General features: G+C 28.1%; 1 protein-coding gene across 2 annotated transcripts in view; it reads left to right on the top strand.

Annotated features, from left to right (window-relative positions):
* The first annotated feature begins 11994 nt into the window (after nucleotides 1–11994).
* The window catches only part of LOC107437378 (uncharacterized), a 24807-nt gene continuing 9354 nt past the window's right edge, over nucleotides 11995–27447 (top strand). Inside the window, exon 1 of one of the 2 annotated variants that reach the window (XM_071179314.1) lies at nucleotides 11995–12113. The gene's annotated coding sequence lies outside the window, so the exon portion shown is untranslated. Of the gene's footprint in view, nucleotides 12114–18715; nucleotides 18833–27447 lie in introns of those variants that run through there. The other variant, XM_021148935.2, reaches the window with a different exon arrangement.

The following is a 27447-nucleotide window of genomic DNA, read 5'->3' as shown; positions in this document are numbered from 1 at the left end:
GTCCACTTTTGCTGAATGTAAATTTGTTTTATATTCAATAGAATGAAAAAAATTGTTTTAAATTTGTGTTTAATAATTTTTATCTTAAATTTTATTTGATTTTCAGAGTATCTGTCCGAAAACGGTAGATTTATTACCTAAATTTTAATTATAATCTTTGATACGATTTATATTTAATCCAATAATCAATTTTATATTTTTGTTTAAAATATATTTATAATTATGAAATCTGTAACAGTCCTGCATTATCAAGAATTTTTATTTACATTTTAGTTTGATAACTTTTTCTTCACTTCAGAAACTATTCAGTAATGAAATTATAGATGTATGATGAAAATCTTTATTGAATTTCAGCAATTAAACAGTAACAGTTATAAGTTATCATATTTTTAATTTTCATCTTTGATTTGATTTATATTTAATCGAATTATTTTTTTCCTCCTTTTATTTAGTTCAAATTTTCATAATTTAACCATTTTTATTATTTAGTCATTGCATATCTGCGCCACATAATTAATGTCAAATATATTGTCAAATCATACTTAGAGAAAGTATTGATACATTAATCTATTTTCTTATGATTTTTAGAAAATTTAATGTTTATAAATTTTTTTTCTTTCTCAAAATGATTAGATTTGTCGAGTTGATATTACTTTTAACTCTTTTATTTCCTCAAAATAAAGTAAAAAAAAAAGAAAATGTGGTAAACTTAAAGCATTATTTGGAGTAGGTTAGAATACTAACTATAAAAATTTAATGCGTCTAAAATATCAAGCTATAGTAATAAATATACTTACATTATCAAGAGAATTAGATAAAAATGGTAAAACAGTGAAGCACCAATCGATATCATTTCTCATTCTTCTTGTTTTTAATGTTGGTTATGAAAATGTAAGCGAATTGACAAAGAAGGGGTATGGAGTTAACTAAAAAGGGTCCCAATCTCTTGAACAACCCCATGATAGCAATCTTTTCTCATTTACAAAATGAAAAATACAAAAAGAAGAACGCTTAAATAATTTAATTTCTTTCTTTAGAGATTAGTAGGAGTTTTAGAAAGAGTGAAAATGATCAGTTATGATTTATTTTAAGCCTAAACAGCAGAGGGCATGTTAATGACATTCATGAAATGGGATTTGTATTATTATGGAAATGGAAAATATTTATTTATGAAGATCAGTTGCGTGTGCGGCAATACCTTTCTATTCTGAGAAGGAGGAAGCATTTATCCATCAAGAGGGCAAAAAGAGAAAGTTGTACGACAGTTGAAGAAGAAATATATCCCTATAGCGTGATAAGCAGTTTTCTGTGATTTAAATAATCATAATCTTGAAAAATAGCTTCTTTTTTTAAAATTTTAAAATTGAGCACAGTTAAAACTTTAAAGAAAGCCTGATTTCTACGAATAAAAGGAGAATTGATTCTTAAAACGCATGCAGTAAACTCCGATTTTGATGAAACAGAGCTGTAAGCTAACAAATATTATTGATAGTATCTTGTTATATTGAGAAAGAAAATAACGTCTCTTGCCGTCACCATCGTCGCTGTATCAGAAAATTTTCACCGAGTGCACTTCTTATTTTTAAGACTCAAACACATTTCAAATAATGTGAAATTTCGTGCACTTATATAGAAAAGTTTAAAACATTCTGAAATAAAGACATTATTGGTGTAGTGATTAGTTTTTTGAGTAATTTTGGGTCGTAGGAGAAGATTTTGTTTTAATGTAATTGAATTTTGCCAAAACCATTAGTAGGGAAACTGTATATTTTGTTTTGTTCTTCAATACTGTACGTTTATGTCTGAAAATAAACGAACGTCTGATTTTGCTTAAATTTTGAATTACTTTTGAAGTAATTAAAGAGTTTTTATTGGCGGCTATTTGGATTTTTTGATGTTAAAATAATTACAGTAAATTTAAATACTTAATTGCTAGCAATACTATGTTAGACGAGGAGAAATTGTTAATCTAATTATAACATTGGAGGAGTAATTGAAAGAAAGACTTTTTGTTTTATATTATAGTATAGAAGTTGCAGTATTAAACAGGATAAAAGAAAGTGTGCGAAGCGATCTGAAAGGAGATTACTCAGGCATTGCGCAATCATTGCCGAGCACATAGCCCAATTTTTAGGGCTCTATCTTTCAGCCTCTCCACTTTGATCCTGTTCAGACGACATGGATAGTGACTGAGCTGGTAGCCATCTCTCCAAACTTCCACTCCACAACCAATGAGAGGACTTTCAGCCACGACAGATCGAATATGCACATTGCTGGGTATACACGCTGATTGTTTTGTGGGCAGCCAGGATTAAACTCACTACCTCTCAGCTTCTCCTTTCAGCTGTGTCAGCGGCGTCTTTATCTACTGAGCAACCAGACAGCAAATAATATTAAAATTTAAAAGGAACTACGTAAGTAGTTTCGGGTTTTGGTAAAAAACATAGAGTAGGAGCAAAGCTCACTAGTCTTTTAAATAATTGAAAAGAAAAGACGTCTGCATTTTAGTTCGTAATAATTCTAAATCCTATTCAAAATATTCATTTTTAAAACAACCCTCTCGAAAGCTTTAATAAAATATTTGAACGATTTACATGATTGGGGGCTAAAATTGCCCCCTTAATGCCTTGCCTAAATTTCAGGATTATATCATATTTTATTTTATAATTTTATAACCGTCGTTGAACAGCCGACCCAATTGTTTGGGTTTGTGACTACTATTGTTCAATTCAGTAGCTTTGTAATTTTGAACCCATTCCAGAAGACAAGGGAACTCCTGGATCAAGTATTGGGAGAAATTTGCCTTTGCGGAGGATTTTTTGATGGAATTAACCCACATTTGCGTTACATTGAGAGGAAAACCATGAGAACTTTCCGCAGTTTGCTTGACGGGAGGGGGACTCTAATCTATGATCCGTCTACCATTGAGGCTATTTTAGGTCATCACTGTGGTCGGTGGGAGAAGAGTGCGGAATTCGCATCGACCAGTTATCACTGGCATTCGAACCCGGTTCTCCTTATAGGAAGGCGAATGCTCTATCCTTGAGCCACCACGGCTCAGGATGATATCATAAGTGATTTTTGAGCTATAAGAAAGAAACACAGAAAAACGGATAAGCAAAAATTTCTTTTTGTTATTTATGTATATAGGTATATACGCTGGAATGAAATATTTCATGCGCATTTCATAAAATGTATGAAAATAGTTCAAGATTGTTTCAAAACTAATAAAAAATGCAGAGTTATTGTTGTGGGATTAATAATATATAGATTGTATTGAAATACCATAGTCAGAAAAAAGGATGATATGATGGAATAATTAGTAGGATGAAAAAAGTCAACAATTTTAGTCTAATTTTCACTATAAATGGATAATTTTTCTCTATGTAGTTAAACGAAGATACTTTGTTCTACGTTGAAAAAATTGTTTTAGTTTATCTCAACGCCAAGAATAAGGCAACAACTTAACACCAAAGTGGTGTAGGGAAACGCGATGCATAACTCTCGGAACTAGTTTTTCGCAAAATTAATGTTCTTTTACAGTGCTTGATTTAAAGCAGCTGCCACCATTTTTGCTATTCAGTAACTAAAATTATAATTACAGTAAAATAAGGTACACATAAGGGACAGTTAATTTATTTTTACAATACAATATAAAATAAGAATCAATAATTTAGAATGTATAAGATAAAATTAGTTTGTAAATCAAACAAACGCGCAGCACAAAGAGAATAAAGACGAGTTCGAACTAGGCTTAACAGAACGGAAGCGGAAAAATTTTATGTCATAAAATCATTTAATAGAGCTCTCAGAGATTTAAAAATTAAAATATAATTATCTTTATCACACAATTAAAAGCATACATACAAACTTTAAAGGCGAAATTTTGTTTCTGTTGATGAATATCAAGAACTAAAATTTAAACCTCTTAATTTCAAACTGTTGACTTTATGGCATAGTATTATTCTTGTTCAAGAAAAGTGATTCGTTTATATTTACTCGATTACGTGACTTTCGTCAAATATTAAAGAGATTTTGCATTGCGTTACGGGTTTATCGATAGTGCTGTCTGATGTTCACAAAGCATGCAGAAAAATTTCGCTAGATTGATTTGCCTTTTGTTTATAAAAAACTAAACATTCCGTAAGTAAATGATAATTTATCATATTGATATATTTATGACGTTCGAAACAAATAGTAATCAATATTTACTTCGTAAAATGAGCTGATCAAACGATTGGTACCAAAAATATTATAAAATTATAAATGTTCGCATCACTGTTAAGGAGTTAATCACTCCAAGGTGCGCATTATATCAACACCTCCTAGAAGTATGAAGGCCTCAGCACGGATCAATTTAGCAGTCCGATGTGACGAAGTTAACTGCGCAGTTGATGAAAAATAAGAAAGATGTCATTACGTTCGGGGTATTAAGCTGCGCAGTGGTTGAAAATACGAAATATGTCATTACGTTTGGACTACTAAAGGATATTTATGGTAACCCGTGCAGAGGCCTACTCTTTTCTAGGAGGTGTTGGTTGCACACAATCGACTTGGCGATATTAGCAGACGGAGAATAAAGAGAATGGCGATAATAGCACAAAGAGAATTCGAATTAGGCTTAACAGAACGGAAGCGGATTAAAATGTTACATTATAAAATCATTTAATACAGCTCTCAGATACAAAAAATTAAAATATAATTATCTTTATTACACAACTAAAAACATACATACATACTTTAAAGGCGAAAATTTGCTTCTGTTGATGAATATAGGCGTAGAAGACAATAACAAATTCTCGTCATCTCATTCTGAGTTGCAAACAATCTACTTGGTGATATTAAAAGTGCGCAAACATTGTTTTCGGAAGGGAAAATAATTCTCGTATGATGTGAATGCGCGACAGTTCGGTGTAAACTTATTCAATTTTAAGAATTTAAGTCTAAATTACATGTTTTAAATCTTATATGAGCTCTCGATTTGTTGTTAATCTTTCGCGCAATTTTTCGGGTTGTTCAGCATGATATTCGGAGAGATATTCCACAGTATTTACACGTAGTGTTAATGTAAGACTGTTAGGATAAATAATTTAAATATTACTTTAAATTTTATCGACTTAAATTTTATCGCATTTAACAAAGAAATGTATATAAAAGGCAAAGTTTCGTACAAACTTTTTATTGAATATTTAAGATTAGGAAAATCAAATAATAAATTTACTTTAGTTTCTGTTTTATATACTCTTATATACAACAAAATTGTCATTAGTTGAAAATCAAACGGAAAATTTTAAATAATTTAATTATAATAATTATTATCTCCTTACTTACTATTTATCTATTTAGTTTTTTCAAATAAATAAAATATAAGCTAACATACAAGATTAATTAATTAATATTTTATTTGTAAACTTTATTATTTTTACATTATAACTGTTAATTTCAGTTGACTTTAATTTATAGCATTATTTGTTTTTCCTCTCTTTAAAAGCGGTTCTTAATCTATGCATCAGTAGAATATGTCATTTGATGGTAAATAAAACTTTATTATTTCCTCTTTTTGAGCAATAAACGTTTGCAGCATTTAGATGTCATTTATATTCCATTGGATGGAATAAGGAATAATGCTTAATTCATAAAAAGCTGTAAAATAGACTATGATATATTTCGGTTCCTGTGATTTTCTCTTTTAATATACAGCACCGCGTCAAAATTGCGGAATAACATTTATTTAAGTGCTATGTATGCATTTTTTTAAAAATAAAATTTTGTTTTGAAAATATGAGTTATAAAAAGTGCTATTAGAAGAAAAAGAAAATGCCGAATAAAAGAATAATGCTTAGCATATATTTTAAAGAGACAAAGATCAAGAGAAAAGGAAGAAAAAAAAATATTTACAATTGGATTTCGCGATTGATGCTTTAATCTCGTTTCTCTTCTCAAGCAAACATTTTGTGACAAATGTGCGAAGGTAAAAGAAAATCTACAATTTATTAATTACACGTTTTACAAGTCTGTTAATTACACGTTTCTTATAAATCGTGGAATACTTAATGTGAATTACGTTACAGGGTGATTATAATGAAGCATTTATGATTTATTAATGTTAATTTAAATATTACCTAACAAAATTAAATTGTACAATGCGCAAAAAAGTGGACCATCCTAAATATTTTTTGATCTAATGATTAGATCTTCCGGTTCTAGGACTCTTGATGGTTCAAGTGGATGACCTCAAATATGATAATTAATTAGTGTAGATGATATTTTAAGTTATGAAATTAGACACAAAAATGTACTTTTTTACATCTGTCAATCTCAAAAACACCTTATATTTTTATAAAGGAGCTTAAATAATAATAATAATAATAAATAATAAAACTTTATATAATCACCAAAATAGCAAAATTTTCCACCTTGATTAATTTTTGAAGATTTTTATGAACCCCGACAACAACAGCGTTTCAATGCCAACTTTTCAAACATTAAAAAAAATAAGATTATAACTGTTTGTCATTAATACCATGACTTTTTAGATGCTGACATTTTTAGTCATTTTTAGAAATAACATAGAAAACAATGGCTTAATATAGGCAAAACTTATCCTAAGTGTTATAAATAACTGTTACAAACTCGCAAAAATTATAAAAATAGCATATTATTCATTGCAAAATATTATTCCATGCGATGACAGAGCCTTTGTAAAACAGTATTTAAGTATAACCCTCATTTATTGTCACCTACCAAATCACACGCGCAAAAATATACCGCTATTTGGCTGCCTTTATTTTAGCTATTTTGGCAAATTTTAAGGTAAAAGACGACCCTGTTGAATGTTGAACGCTACTGAAAAAGATGTTTGGAATGAAATAATTTGATTTCTCATCATCATCTCATAAGTCATCATTTTGCTATTCTTTATAATGAGAAGACATTGCTTACAATCTAAATAAGTGCAGCTTTAAATGGATACCTGCAAGCGACGTCACCGTGAATAAATTGTGGCATTCGCTTATGCCACGATTCGGAAGCCAATCAGGTTCAACACCACAAACGAGTGACGTCACTTACTGGTTTCCAAGTAAATCAGATTCAAAAATTAATTCAGGGAGTTAATAAACCAAGCCTAATTGCTGCAACGTTAACTCGGCAAGCACAACTTAACATTAAGCTACCATTTGATAATTTTTATAGTTTTTCTATTAAATTAAACTTCTACTCAAGAAGTTCTGAGGTTTGATGAGCAAACGTGAGCAGCGGCTTATCCTCTAACCCTTTGGTGCAGAATTCTTATTCGACATATTTTTCACATTTTTTTCTTTATTTTGAATTAATTCTCAAAATATGTGAAAAAAATTATATTTAGTATTTCAATAATTCATGGTTATGAAATTCAGCATAAAACATCTGTGTCTTTTTTTGAGTTAAAAGTAAAATATTCAAAACACGACTCATCATAAATGTTCAAATCTGCACTTATTTGCAATAATTTAGAGCTAGGAGAAACAATTATTCATCAATAAAATTTCTTTCATTTACAAAATAAATTATTGGTAAATTTTTGAATATGAATAAAAGAAAATTTCAAACTGCTTTTGTTCTATTGGATTTTATATTTTAGAATAAATATAATTCTGATAATCTAACAGACTATTTTTAGTAACTTGAAGACTGTTTTTTTATATTTAAAAAATACTAAATTACATTCTTTGCTTGTAATTAAAGGGTCAGAAAAATATAAAAGTTATACCGGTGTTGCATTGCGTCAAAGGGTATATAAAGTATAAAAAAATATTTATGAGATTTTAACTATAATTTAATTGAAGTGAAAACTTGAAATGATCTATAAAGCTCTGTGTAATTAGCTTTGGGGGAGAACGATAGTAAAGAAAGAACGCAGCATTCAAGAGTTTCATAATTTTCATAACCATCAAAAAACAATTCACTCAGTACATAAGAGCAATAATAATTTTTCCTAAAATTTAGATTTTTTATTTTTATTTTCCCGTATGTCACGAATTAAGGCTTTAGAACAGCAGTGCTGTTAGAGAGAGCATACCACTCCAGCGAAGCCAAAGACATGTAGCAAACAACAGGAGACACGCGTTTTTCGTGATAAAGAAGAGATTAACAGGTGGTTCTTTGAAAAAAAAAATGTCTTTTTTTGTAGCGGAAATTCTTTTTCAAAATAAGTTAAAAGATATCAACAATTTAAGGAGTTATTGGCTTAGTATTAAGAGTTATAAAATTCATTATTACTAAAATTAGGCTAAGACATTTTTACTAAAGGCATGTTCCTCATGTATCCATTTTCTAATTTAAAATCGTAATCAAATATTAGTTTTAAATGTTTGATTCTAACAAAAAAAGTCGGGAAAACAAAAAGAAGCGCCAAAGTTCTCTCTTTGATATTTTATTTAAAATTTGAATCAAAATGGAGTTAAACACAGCCGACATCTCAGTCACAGGGGCAGATACATTATTTGGCTATTTATAAAGAATCGTTAGAAGAATAATTTTTTTTTTGGCTAAAGATAAAACTTACCGGAATATTTTAAGCGTCAAAAATTATGTTTAACTCAGATTTTACGAGTCGAGAAAGGCTGGATATTTAATATTTCAAATTTTTTTGTTGAAATTTTCAGAATATGTTCTTTATGTGAAACAATTAAATAAGATTTCTTTTAGTTCTTCAAAAAAGAAAAAAAAAACTCAAGGTTTTTTTGAGGGGGAGGGGGAGGGGAGAAGGATTTACATATTATCAGGAATATTTAAAAAAAAACCCAAACATATCTACTTGTGTCAAGACTTTTTGAGAAATGAATAAGCCATTGCACAGGTCATTATTTTGTGTTCTAGTACTTTCACTTTAACTAATAATTAATATTTTCTGTGAACCTTTACAATAGAGATCAAAAATCTTCTAAAAAAAACCTTTTTTTAGACAAAATCTACTTTTGTCAACACAGAACCACAGAGATATATATTTCTGTGAATACATACAATAAGTAGTATTTAAAAAATAATTGATTTGCTTTGCTACATGAAACAGCTAGCACTTGAAAGAATTAATAATGTCCACATTTTCGCTGTTCAGTTGTATACAGATGTCAGTAGACTTGATGGTGACAGATCTGGCAGTGGCATTTATATTAAACTTCGGGATCAGGAAATAAAAATCAAGAGAAGAAATCCGGACTTCTGCTCGGTATTCCGAATCGAACTTATTGCGATTCTTGAGGGTCTGGACTCCTCATGTCGCTTTCACGGTTTATTGTTATCTGGATCTTTTCGTATAGTAAAAGTGCTATCCAGCACCTGATCGATTAGGATAATGTCAGGGATAGTGTTGGTGCTGACATTCTAAGGAAACTAAAACAACGTTCCCTTTCTCATCGGATCCACTTTCAGTGGATTCCGTCACATGTCGATATAGCTGGAAATGAGACTTCTGACAGTTTGGCCAGAGCAGGTGTTGAAGAGGCCATTGCGACTGTCGCTCCTCTTACCTACTTGGAACATTTTTCTAAATGTAAGGCAGAGAAGATGGCCATTTGGACGGTCCCACCGGTACACTCATCGTATCAGAGTAGGTGCCCAGGGGGCTCCTTGACTCGGGGCAGCAGTAGACGAGAACAAATTGCCATTACTCGTTTCCTCAGTGAACATCTGCCATCAATGATGACTTATGTCGATGGTAACAAACATTTCGAAGTCTGTACTAAGTATTCTGCTGCCCAGGCCTCCCTTGACCACATTTTATCTTGTCTGGGACTTACAAGGCAGGACCTGGTTCAAGTTCCCCTGTTGGTGCTAGACTTTCTCAGAGTGAACGAGCTTATGAAGCTGATCTAGCTCTGCTGCTCATGGGGATGAGAACAACAAATTTAAAAAGATCGATATGTGTATATTAGCGTGATTTTAAAATTGACCTTAAAGTAAAGAAAAACTAAAATTTCGAGCAATTTTTAAGATCATTAACTGTCTACACCAAAACTGGACAAGTATGATATTTTTTGGACTACAGTTTAAAAGTTATAAAAGTGTAGTGTATAAAAAAAAAACAGTTTTGTGCTTTTTGCGCTTACAGACTTAAAACTTTTTGACTATCAATGAACTGAATTGTTTTTATCGATCGCTTTAAAATATATTGGAATCAATACCTCTTTGCCGTGAGGCAATGTCAAAAGCATGAATAAGAATCAGTCAGAATTTGCTCTTTTTCAATATAAAACTTAAGTAACTTCCAACCTATTAGATGCATCGACTTGAGTGTGATTTCATTCGATTCTGTTTTATCATTTACTACAGATAGCAGCGAGTAAGTTATGCCCTCTAGTAACTAAATCTGACCTCAGGGTGGGTGTTAACTTCAAATATTCATATTGGACATAAATCATACTTTTTAAAACAATTTATTGTTCTCTCAGAACTATTTCTCATTCTATTTCACAGATAGGGGTACAAAGTTTAAGACCATAGTATATAAAAGTTGAATCAGTAACCATAGGTCTGTGAGTTGATATTCTTCCTATTATAACTTGAGGCTTCTTTTCCACCCTATTTCACACACCTCTAGTTTTGGCAAAGGTATTTAATGACTTAGAAAGTTGTGCAAAATTTCAGTATCTTGCTTCATTAAAGGCAGCTTCAAGGTCATGCTAAATGCACATCATACGTATGTTAATTTTTCAGATACTACTCAGTGGTATAGATTTTCAGAAAATATACACTTTTATGGTTCACTGTTAGCAAAAGTAGATTTTTATGGTCAAAGTCTAAGAAAAATAGCTTTATTTCTATGACTTGTAATGATTTATGACTTTCATTGCTTAGGTCCTTTGAAAGTATTTATGCTTTAATGGTTAGTGTAGAAGTAGTAGAACTCAAAATAATGATCCATGCTGTGATTCACTTATTTCACACAAATATTGCCACATTTAAGCATATTTGTTTTTCTCAAAATTTTCGGACCCACCGAAACCATAAGAAAAAAAATTTTTGTTCGCAAAAATAAAAATACACATGTCTAATAATTTTACACGACAAACATTTCTTAAAAATTTCAACAAAATCAACAATCCAATCTTACTTGATTTTTCAAAGACTGACTCTTAAAAATATAGATTTCCGTTAACCATTATTTTTCTTAGAAGAAGATTAATACAAAAGTCCTTCAGAAGAGGATTAGAAGATTAAATGAACATTCAAAAGTTAATAAATATCAAAAGGATGGGAAATATGTAAGGTCTTTTTAATGGTATGACTATCCCAGAATCACGTACTTTAACAACGCAGTTGATTATTTATTTTATCTTCGACGAACGAATGCTCACTCTTATCCTATTTCTCCTTTAAGGGTAAAGTCAGACTAAAACAATGATCTTTATGGATCTGAGGTTGAGGTTTGTCACGACCTTCTTGACCTGAAATACAAGCAAATTGCAAAATCTTCATTTGAATAAACACAAACGGAAGTATTTTAGAGTCGATAACATTTATCTCCGGAAAAAACCCAATAAAATTACCGTATTTTTGAGAATTTCACCTTATTTCTTAAAAAGGGCATTTCCAGCCTTCAACAAAGACTATATGAACCAAAAGTTCCATTTCCAAGAACACCTTAGTTGCAATCAAATTCCTTCCTTATGGCTTCTCAGAGCAATTTGGAACACTTTTTTAGGGGAAATGACAGCAGACAACAATTCTTAAACAATATTGATAAGAATTACATAAAATATTAAGGGTTTCTATTATGTATGAAAAGAGAAAGTTTACGAACGAGTGCTCTATTATTTTTTTATATGTTTTACCTTAAACAAACTCTGCCAAAATTACTGAAGCATCTTATGAGGGGGAAATTTATGGGATTTTCGATTTTTTATAGAACTCTTTTCATAACTTTTCCATGCCGTTGGTTTGTTGGATGGTCATCCAATCGGAACACTCCGTTTTTCTATAAATATGGATTTGAGATTCAAATTTTATTTGGTTGTTTGAAGTCGGGTGTGATCAAATATGTATTGTCGTTGCTTTTAGCGTAATACAACGAACCAAGAAATAATAGTTAGTATACTTATCGCCAACTAAAACTTGGATATAGCAAATTAAAAGTAAGTGTAAATATGAATTAAGTATTCAATTTCGGTATTTAAGTGACTATTACACTACATTAATCAATAATAAGTTCTCTGTCCGAAATTTTTTATCGCATTTGTTTTATTTTCGCTTGAACTCTTTTTATAAGATTTAATTACATAATTTGGTTCAGTAAAGATAGCTGTGCTGTTTTTTATTATTTATTATTATTTTTTTTAAGCTTAGTGACTATTATCAATGTTAATTAATGTATTGTTAGTTGCCCAATTTATTGCAGAATTTATCTATAAGAGCATTTTATATTAGTTGATTTTGTATATATGGCAGTGCCGTATTTTTTACCAGAGTAGCTTTTATTGATATTAATCAATACAAAGTTAGTTTCCTCATTTATTTTGGAATTTATTGATTCCACAATAAGAATTTTATTGTTGAATTTATCTATTCGTTCAATTAGCATATTATATTAGTTGGTGTTGTGCACATGGCAGCGCAGCTTTTGTACTTGAGTAACTATTAGTGATAGTTATCAATAGATAGTTGTACAATGCATTTTATTATTTATCTAAAAACACATTTTATATAAATTGGATAGGTACTGCACATGGTCAGGATGATTTTGCATTTGAGTGCTTACCATTAATCAATAAATTTTAACGAATTTGTTTTAATCTTAATACTTTGAATTGAGATAAGCAAATTGTGTTGCATTATTTGAAAAAAATATTAAAACTACCTTTTTTGGATTTTATTTTAGTGCAAACATAATTCCGATAATCTAACAGATTTTTTTAGTAACTATTAGACTTTTTTATAATTAAGAAATACAAAAATATATATTTTTTTGTAATTAGAGTGTTAGAAAAAAATGCATAAAAAGGACACCGCTTCAAAGGGTTAAAGCTAGGGTGAATGCGGTACTCTCTAAATTTTTATTTAGAACTTATTTCTTATATCTCTAAATTTTTACTTTAAACTTTATATAATCATTCTAAGTACAAGACAAATTTATGACTGCATTTCCCTTTAAATTAACTGTAATTAAATATTTTTAGCGTATATTTCTCTTAAAACCAATAATTTTTTTAAAGAAAAATTACTTTTCTTAAAATATAATAAAACGAAGTAAAAAATAAACTGCACTAAAAAACTCTTCATTGTTAATGATTCTTAAATATATATTTCCTTAAATGTAAAATTGTTATTATATTGTTATTAATTGAAATTAAAATTGTTATTAATAAAATAGTAAAACAATAAAATAGTTAAAGCAACTGTCTAAAGCGTTTTTCTTTTAAATTTTTCATTGAGAGTTTAACGTTGCCTAGATGAAATTATTTACAAGTAAAGCTCAAAAATAGGCTTTTTATTTTAATGAGTATTACTCAGATATATGTTTCCAAATAATCATAGGGTATATTTTAAATAAGCAAAGCCTGTAAAATAATTAATCTATAAGTATGTACAATTGCCTATCATAATACAATAAGATTATTTTAAAACGATCCTGAATTTAAAGAGATTACTCGTAAGGGGAAAAAAAATTGAATTTTTTGTTAGGTAGACTATTAAAAATGTATTAGAATTTTCCAATTTAGTGAGATTTTTTTAAAGTTTTTTTTCGGAGAATATAATTTTGAGAAGAATAAAAAAAATATATAAAAAATAATTAAAATACTAAAAATATCTTAGTACAATATCAGTTGTTTAAAATTGTATTTCCTTCTGATACAAAATTATTCCAAAACGGATTCCACACATTGCTAACAATTGTTTTCTAATATACTAACAAGCTCATCTACATGTGAACAATTTAAGAAACACGAAGCTCTTTTTGTTTTTTCTTGCCGGATAACTCATTTTTAGTGTTAAGGCTTCTTTACCAAAATGATATTTGTAGTTTTAAAAATCCTTTTAGAAAACTATTGATTATCATATAGATAGCAGATAAGTTGAGTATTTGTTCTTCATGACAGACCTAAGTTATCAAAAATTAAAAAATAAATAAATATAGAAAAAAGCAGATTTTTTGATTTAAATCGGATTTTTAAAAAAATTTAAATAGCAGTTTTCTTTAAATACTTTTATAAATTTACCAACCAAAGTCTTGATATAGTATTTTGATAATTCTTAATACTATTCAATTCAATATTATAATTTTATTTAATATTTCTAATTGAAATAGTTAAAATTGTTTTACAATTGCTGCACACGTGCATAAGTGTTCCGGTGGCTCAGTTAGTTAAGGCCTCTCTCACGTCACCAGTGGAGGCCGGAGTCGTAAGTTCGGTTCTTTAAGCCAGCAAAACAACCAACCTGTATAATGAACAAGGGGCACGATAAATCTGTTGTGACTGAAAGTGCTTCCGTAGGCTGTGACGCAGAAGTTTGGCGAGAGGGATACCAGCTTAGGTGCTGTCCACGTCGTCTGACGTGGGTCACAATTACGTGGCTTTCCTTCCATGGCTGCTAAAAGATAGAGCCTTGAAAATCGAGGCTAGGTGCTTGCTCGTGTTTAATTGTTCTGTGCATGCAGGCCAATCACTGAATAAATAAAATTATTGTTGTTTTCATTCAAACTCATCATTCTCATAAATACTTTTTTTAAAGATAAAATTGCCATTTATATCAATTAAAGAATAAATTATTTTGCATCAGGAAAGATAAAAGAAAAATTTAATTATCGTAAATCACTCTTTGCAAACTAACCCTTTCTTAATTACTTTCAAACTACATATTTAATAAGTTTTTAAGAATGAAATAAAACTAAATGGATATAATTGAAATATGATTATTCAACAACAAATTATTTTACATGCAGCTAATGAAGATTTATAATTTAAGAAATTCACCTCACTTTTATCCATATTTAGTCTCTTTTTTATTTATTAGTGTCTATTTTGAGCATCAAATACTGATTTAAATATATTTCCCACACATTAGTTCGTTACATATAAACCATCAATATTAATGCAATTAGACTTCAAAAAATCATAACCTTAAGAATATATTTATAAAATATACTGTAAAAATTTAATTTTGACATAAATCAATAATTTTTTTGAAAAAAGAATCAGGTGAGTTAAATAAATGATATTTTTAAAAAATAGAGTGATTTAAATCATAAATTAAGTGATTTAAGTTACAAGAGTTCTGTGAAACACTAACGAAGGTTTGTACAACTAAGCAATTAACTAATTTCAGTTAAATACATTTTTATTTCTGAATAAAATTTTTCTTGTAGCAATTCCCATAAAGTGTTTTTTATTTGTACTAATTTTGATTTCTGGTTCGGCCTGCTAATGTACTGAACGAACATTTTTCTGTTTACCACGCACTTTTTTTAAATCTTTTTTTTAAATAAGAGTGTAGATGTAACAGAAAATATGTTTTCCTCTTGTAGAATATGTCATCTTAGATCTGCCAAATGCTAATCGTTTCATTAGTTTCGTGAAAACATTTTAAACAATATATTGTCTTTTTTATTTTTTTTTCCAAAGTTCCTTTCAGTTTTTAGTTTTGTTTATTTCCTAATTAAACATTTTTATTTAATTTTTGTTTATAATTGTGCCTAAATTCTACTTTCTAGAAAATTATTAATGTATGCAATAATTTTAGAAAATAAAAGTGTTAATTGATGCTTAACTAAAGCACATTGTTTAACTTCTTAATTTAACCGACATTTATTCATTTATTTATATTTGAAATAAGATACAAAAGACAAATAAATCCATCAAAATGCTTTATTTGAGTTTCTTTTCTAATTCCAGTTAGTAATTTTCGAGACATTTGTACAATAATTTTGAAATTTGGTCTTAAATCAATGAAGAAAATAAGATTTTCGGACATTTTTTCCTGCGGAAATATCAGTTTCGTTTATAGCTCACCTGACATTTTATATCGGAAGCAAATTACTCTTTCAAGTGAGACATATATCACAACTCATAAATGCCATTTCAGAGCGCGATTGAGTCTGATAAGCTGAGAATCTCATAAATCAGAATTCGACATCATCAAGTAAATTGCTAAAATATATTTTATATTTATATGGTTTGAAATGCGTTCTGAGATGATTTATTTTATGAATAAAATGGTATATTTCTGAAATTCTTATCATCGTACTTTCCTGAATATCTCTATTTTAAAATTTTAGAGCAGTTTTTAAATATAGTTATTTTAAAATAACACGAGAATTTAGTTTTATCTTATTGTAAGTTTATAAAATTATGGCTTGATTCAAAGCATTTCAATTCGTTTTTAGAAATTTGTTTTTAGTGTTATGAATGATATTTCAGTGTTTTTTGATATAATCAAATATTATTTATTGAAGAATAAAGAATAAACTAACGTTTTGAAAAATAAAACAAAAAAAATGAGAATATTTAATTCGGAAAAGGTACTGTCAAAACTACTGAAGCATGGTAAAATTTACCACATTTTTAATTCCATGGAAACACCAAAATTTCGGTTAAAATTTTTACCGAAGCAATTTGGTAATAATTTTAATAAAATAAACAGTAAAATATAGTCTTTTAATATGTGATAAAGTTTGATGAATGCGGTTAAATTTGGTAATTTTTTCATGATTTCTTAGAACATGACATAAAAACCATTTATTCGGTTGAATTTACTCTACCGTTTTATAGCTTTTACTTAAAGTGTATCAGAACTATAAATATGAAAACTAGAATTTTCGACAAACCATATAAACAGAAAAATTACCTGTTTAAATACATGTTACCATGTTTGAAATATCATATGTTTTGGTTTTATTAACCAAAATTAGGTTTTTTTAGATATGCGTATATTTCTCTTAAAACCAATAATTNATTCGCTCTTTTTCAATATAAAACTTAAGTAACTTCTTAACTATTAGATGCATTGACTTGAGTGTGATTTCATTCGATTCTGGTTTTATCATTTACTACAGATAGCAGCGAGTAAGTTATGCCCTCTAGTGACTAAATATGCCTCAGGGTGGCTGATAACGTCAAATATTCATATTGGACATAAATCATACATTTTAAAATAATTTACTGTTCTTTCAGAACTATTTCTGCATTCTGCTTCGCAGGTAGGGGTGCAAAGTTTAAAACCATATTATATAAAAGTTGAATCCGTAACCATAGGTCTGTGAATTGATATTCTTCCCATTATAACTTAAGGCTTCTTTTCCACCCTATTTCATACACGTCTAGTTTTAAGCGAAGGTATTTAATGACTTAGAAAGTTGTGCAAAATTTCAGTATCTTGCTTCATTAAAGGCAGCTTCAAGGTCATGCTAAATGCACATCATACGTATCTTAATTTTTCAGATACTACTCAGTGGTATAGATTTTCAGAAAATATACACTTTTATGGTTCACTGTTAGCAAAAGTAGATTTTTATGGTCAAAGTCTAAGAAAAATAGCTTTATTTCTATGACTTGTAATGATTTATGACTTTCATTGCTTAGGTCCTTTGAAAGTATTTATGCTTTAATGGTTAGTGTAGAAGTAGTAGAACTCAAAATAATGATCCATGCTGTGATTCACTTATTTCACACAAATATTGCCTCATTTAGGCGTATTTGTTTTTCTCAAAATTTCCGGACCCACCGAAACCATAAGAAAAAAAATTTTTGCTCGCAAAAATAAAAATACACATGTCTAATAATTTTACGCGACAAATATTTCTTAAAAATTTCAACAAAATCAACAATCCAATCTTACTTGATTTTTCAAAGACTGACTTTCAAAAATATAGATTTCCGTTAACCATTATTTTTCTTAGAAGAAGATTAATACAAAAGTCCTTCAGAAGAGGATTAGAAGATTAAATGAACATTCAAAAGTTAATAAATATCAAAAGGATGGGAAATATGTAAGGTCTTTTTAATGGTATGACTATCCCAGAATCACGTACTTTAACAACGCAGTTGATTATTTATTTTATCTTCGACGAACGAATGCTCACTCTTATCCTATTTCTCCTTTAAGGGTAAAGTCAGACTAAAACAATGATCTTTATGGATCTGAGGTTGAGGTTTGTCACGACCTTCTTGACCTGAAATACAAGCAAATTGCAAAATCTTCATTTGAATAAACACAAACGGAAGTATTTTAGAGTCGATAACATTTATCTCCGGAAAAAACTCAATAAAATTACCGTATTTTTGAGAATTTCACCTTATTTCTTAAAAAGGGCATTTCCAGCCTTCAACAAAGACTATATGAACCAAAAGTTCCATTTCCAAGAACACCTTAGTTGCAATCAAATTCCTTCCTTATGGCTTCTCAGAGCAATTTGGAACACTTTTTTAGGGGAAATGACAGCAGACAACAATTCTTAAACAATATTGATAAGAATTACATAAAATATTAAGGGTTTCTATTATGTATGAAAAGAGAAAGTTTACGAACGAGTGCTCTATTATTTTTTTATATGTTTTACCTTAAACAAACTCTGCCAAAATTACTGAAGCATCTTATGAGGGGGAAATTTATGGGATTTTCGATTTTTTATAGAACTCTTTTCATAACTTTTCCATCCCGTTGGTTTGTTGGATGGTCATCCAATCGGAACACTCCGTTTTTCTATAAATATGGATTTGAGATTCAAATTTTATTTGGTTGTTTGAAGTCGGTAGTGATCAAATATGCATTGTCGTTGCTTTTGCGTAATACAACAGACCAAGCAATAATAGTTAGTATACTTATCCGCCAACTAAAACTTGGATATAGCAAATTAAAAGTAAGTGTAAATATAAATTAAATATTCAATTTCGGTATTTAAGTGGCTATTACATAACATTAATCAATAAAAAGTTCTCTGCTCGAAATTTTTAATTGAATTTGTTTTATTGTCTCTTGAATTCCTTTATAAGCTTTAATTACATAATTTCGTTCAGTAAAGATAGCTGTACTGTTTTTCATTATTTATAATTATTTTTTTTTAAGCTTAGTGACTATTATCAATGTTAATTAACGTATTGTTAGTTGCCCAATTTATTTTAGAATTTATCTATAAGAGCATTTAATATTGCTTGATTTTGTATATATTGCAGTGCCATATTTTTATCTGAGTGGCTTTTATTGATATTAATCAATAAAAAGTTAGTTGCCTATTTTATATTGGAATTTATTGATTCCACAATAAGAATTTTATTGTTGAATTTATCTATTCCTTCAATTAGCATATTATATTAGTTGGTGTTGCGCACATGGCAGCTCCGCTTTTGTACTTGAGTTACTATTAGTGATAGTAATCAATAAATAGTTGTACAGTGTATTTTATTACTTATCTAAAAACACATTTTATATAAATTGGCTAGGTACTACACATTTTCAGATTGGTTCTGTATTTGAGTGCTTACCATTAGTCAATGGAAAGTTAGCTGCAAACAAAAATTTTGAGGAATTTGTTTTAATCTTAATAATTTGAATTGAGAAGAGCAAATTGTATTGGATTATGTAAAGAAAAAAAAATTTAAACCTTCTTTTTTTATATTTTATATTTTTGGGCAAACATAATTCCAGTAATCTAACAGGTTTTTTAGTAACTATTAGACTTTTTCATAATTAAAAAAATACAGAAATGATATTTTTTTGTAATTAGAGAGTTAGAAAAAAATGCATAAAAAGGACACCAATCGGCTTCAAAGGGTTAAAGCTAAGGCAATGTGGTTCTCTCTAAATTTTTACTTAAAACTCAAAAACACAGATTTATCATTCTAAGTAATCATAATCATTCTAAGTAAAAGACAAATCTATGACCAAAATTTTCTTTAAATTAACTGTAATTAATTTTTTTTGGAGTATATTTTTCTTAAAACCAATAATTTTTTCAAGAAAAATTATTTTTCTTGAAATATAATAAAACTAAATGAAAAATAAACTGCTCTTAAAAAAAAAACTCTTTATTGCTAATTAATTTATTGCTAATAATTTTTAATGCATATTTATATAAATATAAAAATGTTATTATATTGTTATTAATTGTAATTCAAAATGTTATTAATAAAATAGTAAAGGCAATAAAATAGTAAAAACAACTGTCTCTCATTCTTTTCTATTTTGAGTGACCCTTCCTTTTTCTCTTTTAAATTTTTAGTTGAGGGTTTAACGTTACCTAGATGAAATTATTTACTAGTAAAGCTCAAAAATAGACTTTTAATTTTAATGAGTAGTATTCAGATGCATGTTTCCAAATAATCATAGGGTATATTTTAAATAAACAAAGCCTGTTAAATAATTAATCTGCAAGTATGTGTAATTGCATATCATAATACAATAAGATTCTCTTAAAACGATCCTGAATTTAAAGAGATTACTCGTTAAGTGGAAAAAAAAATTGAATTTTTTGTTTCATTGACTATCATAAATGTATTAGAATTTTCCCATTTAGTGAGATTTTTTTAGAACTTTTTTTCGAAATATATAATTTTGAGAAGAATAAAAAAAAAATATTAAAATACTAAAAAAAATTTTAGTACAATATCAGATGTTTAAAATTATTGTATTTCCTTCTTATAGAAAATTATTGCAAAACAGGTTTCAGTTTCACACATCGCTAACAATTGTTTTTTAATATGCTAATAAGCTCAACTGCATGTGAGCAATTAAAGAAACATAAGGCTTTTTTTAATATTTTTTTCTTGCCGAATGACTTATTTTTAGTGTTAAAGCTTCGTTACCAAAATGACATTTGTAGCTTTAAAAATCCTTTTAGAAACCCGTCGATTCTTATATTGATTCTCATTTAGATATGATGAAAACAGATAAGGTACGTATCTGTTCTTCGTGACAAACCAAAGTTATCAAAAAGCAAAAAAAATTTTATAGAAAAAAAGCAGATTTTTTAATTTTAATCGGATTTTTCTTAATAAATTTAAATAACAGTTTTTTTTAAATATTTTTACCAACCAAAGCCCTGATATAATATTTTCATAATTCTTAATACCATTCAAAAACAATATTATAATTGACGAATTTAATATTTCTAATTGAAATAGTTAAAATTGTTTTACAATTACTGCACACGTGCATGAGTGTTCCGGTGGCTTAGTTAGTAAAGGCTAGAGCCCCTGTATTAGACGTCACCAGTCTCTTACGTCACCAGTGGAGACCGGGGTCGCAAGTTCGGTCGCAAAACATCCAACCTGTATGAGGAACAAGGGGCACGATAAATCTGTTGTGGCCGAAAGTGCTTCCGTTGGCTGTGATGCTGGAGTTTGGAGAGAGGAATACCAGCTTAGGTGCTCTCCACGTCGCCTGACCAGGATCACAATTACGTGGCTTTCCTTCCATGGCTGCTAAAAGATAGAGCCTTGAAAAATGAGGCTAGGTGCTTGCTCATATTTAATTGTTGTGTGCATGCACGCTAATAACTGAATAAATAAAATTCTTATTGTTTTCATTCAAGCTCATCATTTTCATAAATACTTTTTTTAAGATAAAATTGTCAGTTATATCAATCAAGGAATAAATTATTTTACATCTGGAAACATAAAAGAAAAATTAAATTACCGTAAATTACTCTTTGCAGACTAAGCCTTTCTTAATTATTTACAAAAGTGAACTATATATTTAATAAGTTTTTAAGCATGAAATAAAACTAAATGGATATAATAGAAATATGATTATTCAACAGCAAATTATTTTACATACAGTAAATGAGGATTTATAATTTAAGAAATTCACCTCACTTTTATCCATATTCAGTTTCTTTTTTATTTATTAGTGTCTATTTTGAGCATCAAATATTGATTTAAATATATTTCCCACACATTAGTTCGTTACATCAAAACCATCAATATCAATGTAATTAGACCTCAAAAAATCATAACATTAAGAATATATTTATAAAATATACTGTACAAATTTACTTTTGACATAAATCAATAATTTTTTTGAAAAAAGAATCAGGTGATTTAAATAAATGATATTTTCAAAAAAATAGAGTGATTTAAATCATAATTTAATTAAGTGATTTAAGTTGCAGAACTCTTTGAAACATTAACAAAGTTTTGTATAACTGAATAATTAACCAATTTCATATAAATATATTTTTACTTCTGAATAAAATTTTTCTTGTAGAATTTTACGTAAGGTGTTTTCTTGTACTAATTTTGATTTCTGATTTAGCTTGCTAATGTACTTAGCAAACATTTTTCTGTTTACAAAGAGCTTTAAAAAAATACCAGTATGTACCAGCATCGGATTTGTTTCCTTTTTATACAATATATCATCTTAAAACTGCCAAAAGCTAATTGTTTCATCAGTTTCGTAAAAATATTTTAGACAATCTATTATCTCTTTTTAGTTTCAAATTTTATTATTATACACCATATTAAAATTTTTATTTAATATTAGATATAAGTTTGCCTGAATTCTGCCTTCAGGAAAAAATATTACTGTATGTAATCATTTTAAGAATAAAATAAAGTGTTAATTGATACTTAATTAAAGCCCATTGATTAACTTCATAATTTTAACCAACATTTATTGATTTATTTATATTTGAAATAAGATACAAAAGACAAATAAATCTATCAAAATGTTTTATTTGAGTTTCGTTTCTAATTCCAGTTAGTAATTTTCTAGACATTTGTACAATAATTTTGAAATTTGGTCTTAAATCAATAAAGAAAATAAGATTTTCGGACATTTTTTCCTGCGGAAATATCAGTTTCGTTTATAGCTCACCTGACATTTTATATCGGAAGCAAATTACTCTTTCAAGTGAGACATACATCACAACTCATAAATGCCATTTCAAAGCGCGATTGAGTCTGATAAGCTGAGAATCTCATAAATCAAAATTCGACATCATCAAGTAAATTGCTAAAATATATTTTATATTTATTTGGTTTGAAATGTGTTCTGAGATGATTTATTTCATAAATAAAGTGGTAAATTTCTGACATTCTTATCATCGTATTTTTCTGAATATCTCTATTTTAAGATTTTAGAACAGTTTTTAAATATAGTAATTTTAAAATAACTTGACCTGATAATAAAAATAACTTGAGAATTTAATTTTATTTTAATATAAGTTAATAAGCTTCCGGCTTGATTTCCGGCCTGGAGGCATTCCATTTCATTATACAAATATGTTTTTAGTATTATGAATAACATTTCAGTGTTCTTAATATAATTAAATATTATTTATGGAAGAATAAATAATCATCTAACCTTTTGAAAAATGAAACAAAAAACGAGAAAGTTTAACTCGGAAAAAGTATTGTCAAAATTACTAAAATATGGTAAAATGTACCACATTTCTAATTCTATGGAAACACCAAAATTTCTGTAAAATTTTTTACCGAAGCAATGTGGTAATGATTTTAATAAAATAAGCAATAAAATATAGTTTTATAATATGTGATAAAATTTGATGAATGTGGTTAAATTTGGTAATTTTTTCATGATTTCTTAGAACATGACATAAAAACCATCTATTCGGTTGAATTTACTCTACTGTTTTATAGTTTTTACTTAGAGTGTATCAGAACTATAAATTTGAAAACTGGAATTTTCTTCAAACCATATAAACCGAAAAATTATCTAATATATATGTTATTACCATATAAACAGAAAAAGTACTTGTTTAAATACATGTTACCATGTTTGAATATCATATGTTTCGGTTTTATTAACCAAAATTAGGTTTTTTTAGAGATGGTAATTTTACCATAATTTTTTTCTCCCTGTACCTAAAAGTTTATACAGCGAACCTTAAAAGTTTTAAAACTCTTTTCGGAAAATAATAACTAATATAATTAATTAATATTTTTGAAAATATTAATTAATATAATGTTTTGGAGTTTCAGTATTAAAATTTTAAAAGAACTCAATTGTAAAAAATTTTTACGCAGTTGAGATTAAAGTTTTAATAGATTTAGATATGTATAGTATGGATCAGTACTGATGGAGTTGAAATTATTCAATATGTTTAACATTTATAAAAAAAATAATTCCAACTACACAACAGGATTTCATAAAAAATAGGACAATGAAATCAAGATCTTTTCGTGCATTATTTTTAAGGTAGAAAATAAAAACGAAAATGTAACTAACAATAAGTGTGAGGATATTTTTAGTTGAAATACGTTTATATATTTTTAGAATAAAAAAAAAATTATTGTCATTATTTGAGAACTATAAAAGTTTTGTTTTAGTTACTTTAGTAACTTTAGTAGTCTAGTACTTTAGTTTAGTTTAGTTACTTTAGTTTAGTTACTTTAGCTACTTCAGAATATTTTAATAATAAAAAAGTATAAATAAATTTGTTTTATTAATTTTTTAATATAAAAGATTAGTTAAAGGTGTTTTTTCTGCCTGTTTATAATTTCAATTCATTATATAAGTATATAAGATTTAATTAAAAATTTAATTTAATATACGGAGAAAAAGACATTTCTAGTTTGAAAAAAAGCATTATTCTGGTAATAAAATCAAAATATTCATTATTTCAACCAATCATTTATCAGTTTTTCCGTTCATATGGTAACGGTTTACTGAAAATTCTGGTTACAAAAGTATGGTTCCTATTACCTCGCATTTAGTAAAAAATACAAAACTGAAATGTAAATTTAATCGAATAAATTATTTTTATGCTTATGGTTTTATTGCTCTAAGGTATCATGATAAAATTTCAAGACTTTACCACATTAACCAAATTATATTACATATTATAAAATAATATTTTTTTGTTAATTTTACCAATGCGTTTCGGTAAAATTACAGAGACTCTTGTTGCTCCCATAGAGCCCGGAAGATGATACCGTATTTACCTTATTCCAATTTTAGGATATTCTGGTAATTTTGACCATTCTTTTTCTACGAGCAGTAACTACTACATATACATTTTATTGATAATTGTTTGATTTAAAATTTTTTATTCTAATTAAGTGGCAACTTTAAAAAAAATTTGCTTCTTACTTAAAGGATTAAGCTACTTTAAAAGGAAAAAATAAGTAAAATTCGGGAAACCTTCGAAGCAAGGTATAAAAGTTTTCCAAATATTAAAATGTTTGGAAATTTTTTATTACGTAACTATTGAACTGTAAAAATAAATTTTTTGAAGCGATACAAAACAAAATGTGGATCTGCGAATTTTCATCTATGAATATTTATTTTATTTTTATGGCGATATTGTTCTTGAATTACCACAGCATTACTTAAAGTTAGACAGTAACTTTTTTTATTACATACGTAATGTTCTAAATTTTTTAAGAATGGTGATTTTTTTTAAAACCGAAATTTCTATCCTTAAATTAATGTTAAAAACAAGAATTAAAAAAAAATTATGTTAAGTAATTTTTTAACGAATGTTTATTTTAAATATGCGGTTAATTTTAAATTAATGAACGGAGATTTGATCGAGCAATGTGTTCGGCGGAGTTTTGAGAATAAGGCTTTTAAAATTTTCAGGTTGCACGAAGTAGGCATTAAGCGACTGGGCAAAACTTAAAAATTCTGATACTTATATTTCATTCCTGATCATAAACTTTTGAGAGTGCCATTTTAAAGTACAAAGGCACCTTTTAACCTTTTCGGGACGGGCGAGTCATAAACGTATTCGTTCGGAATCAGAATCAAGAAAGTAGAAAATAAAAAGCGGTAGCTTAAGTTTGGCCATAGCTAATTTGACAGACTTATTTTTGCTTTCTCTTTACTCATCCAATCCTTGTGTGTTAAAAGTGTAACTATACAATTTCTAATTCAAACAAAGTAGCGGTGAATTAAATAAAGCAAACTATTAATACCCCGCCCTCAAATAAACTGCTATAAAAATAGTTTGGCTACCAGTTTTATCTTTTTTACCCTGATTATCCACACCCTGAGATTGCATATATGACTCGCCCGTCTCGAAGAGGTTAAGCAAAGATTAAAAAAAGTGATTTTTCCAAAACCCTAAAATAACCCAACCCCTTAAAGATAAACGCCCTTAACGCGTGTGAACATTTATTGAGTATTGCTGTTGGGGTAAAAAAAAACAATGGTTAATTCAACTAATTCATCAAGTTGCCTGGTATGAAGCTAACCAGAACAATTGTCTCAAAAATGACTCAGTGAACCCTTTCCCTGAATAGATCACCGCAAATTGAAAATGAACCCTTTGGGGGGTGGTACCGACAGTGAAAATTTCTTTTTTGTATCTTTCAATTCTAGTAATTTGAGTGTCTGATTTCAAAGGTTTCCATGTGGAATGTCAAACATCTGACTCAGTATTAGTCATGTTAGCAGTTCAAAGCTCTCTTCCAAAAATTTTGAATTTATGAATTTTTGTGAATTACCCAATCCTTGCAGGAGTTCTTTTTTTTCTGTAAAAGGAAATAGTTTCAACCAAAGTTAAGTATATAAATCAATCCGGAATAGCGTTTTTTAGAAGTGGATGTTATATGCAAATATATTTTCTTAATGAAGTTTTGATTTATTTGAGCTTTGGCTGTGTTATCTGTAAGTCTTTTATGGTTTTTTTTGTGATGTAAATTTGATTTCATTTTGTTTTGAATTGCTAAGAACCTTCTAGCTTATATGAGTTAAAGTGTTAACGTATAATTGTCGTAGAAATTTTATAAATTTATAAATTACGCTTTTGAAAGTTGGAAAATTTTCTACAAACCGATAACCTTACTGTTAGAAATTTTTATATCACCTTGAACCATATTACTGCATTATCGTGCGGTAGAAGTGTTCTGCAACCTCAATATGTTGTTAAGTTAAACCATGTTATCGTACTTTTTTTTAACTTGACAACATGATTCTATGGTTGAACTTGAATGGAAATGCGATTCATTTTAACACCTTATTAAGTTTTCAGAAAATTTGCAAAGCATTAAAGTTCAAGGTACAGATATTACGGTTCAGCGTTGAACTTTTTGTATTTATTTAGTGAAATAGATAAAATAATGATTAAAGAAATTAAAGAATGATTAAAGAAAGTACGTCTTTGAGTCTGATTTCGTATCTTCCATTACCTTCTGCATTTATAATTGGAATATCGTAAATGAAGGTCTCAAACTATTAAAATTGCTGCTAAACAAGTAATATTCTGATCATTAGACTAAAAGTTATTTGGAATCATGTAACTTTTTTCTATTTTGTTTAATATATGTATTAGTAATGCAAGAAATTTTGTGTCAACACAACTTTCTAACACGATTTACTTCGCTTATTTCAACATGCTCTCACGTGCTTCAGAGCGTATTTTCAATGTATTTATGTATATTTTCCTCTATTACTTTATCAATTATATATATATATATATATATATATTTCTATACAGCTCAGAAGAATTATATAATAATAAAAATTTTTTATCGATATTTCTACCTTAATAAATTTTTTTACTTCCTCGGA

The sequence above is a fragment of the Parasteatoda tepidariorum genome, chromosome 3 (assembly GCF_043381705.1).
Source record: "Parasteatoda tepidariorum isolate YZ-2023 chromosome 3, CAS_Ptep_4.0, whole genome shotgun sequence".
Taxonomy (NCBI): domain Eukaryota; kingdom Metazoa; phylum Arthropoda; class Arachnida; order Araneae; family Theridiidae; genus Parasteatoda; species Parasteatoda tepidariorum.
The sequence above is the reverse complement of the archived record's forward strand: the minus strand, read 5'-3'. Positions and strand labels throughout refer to the sequence as shown.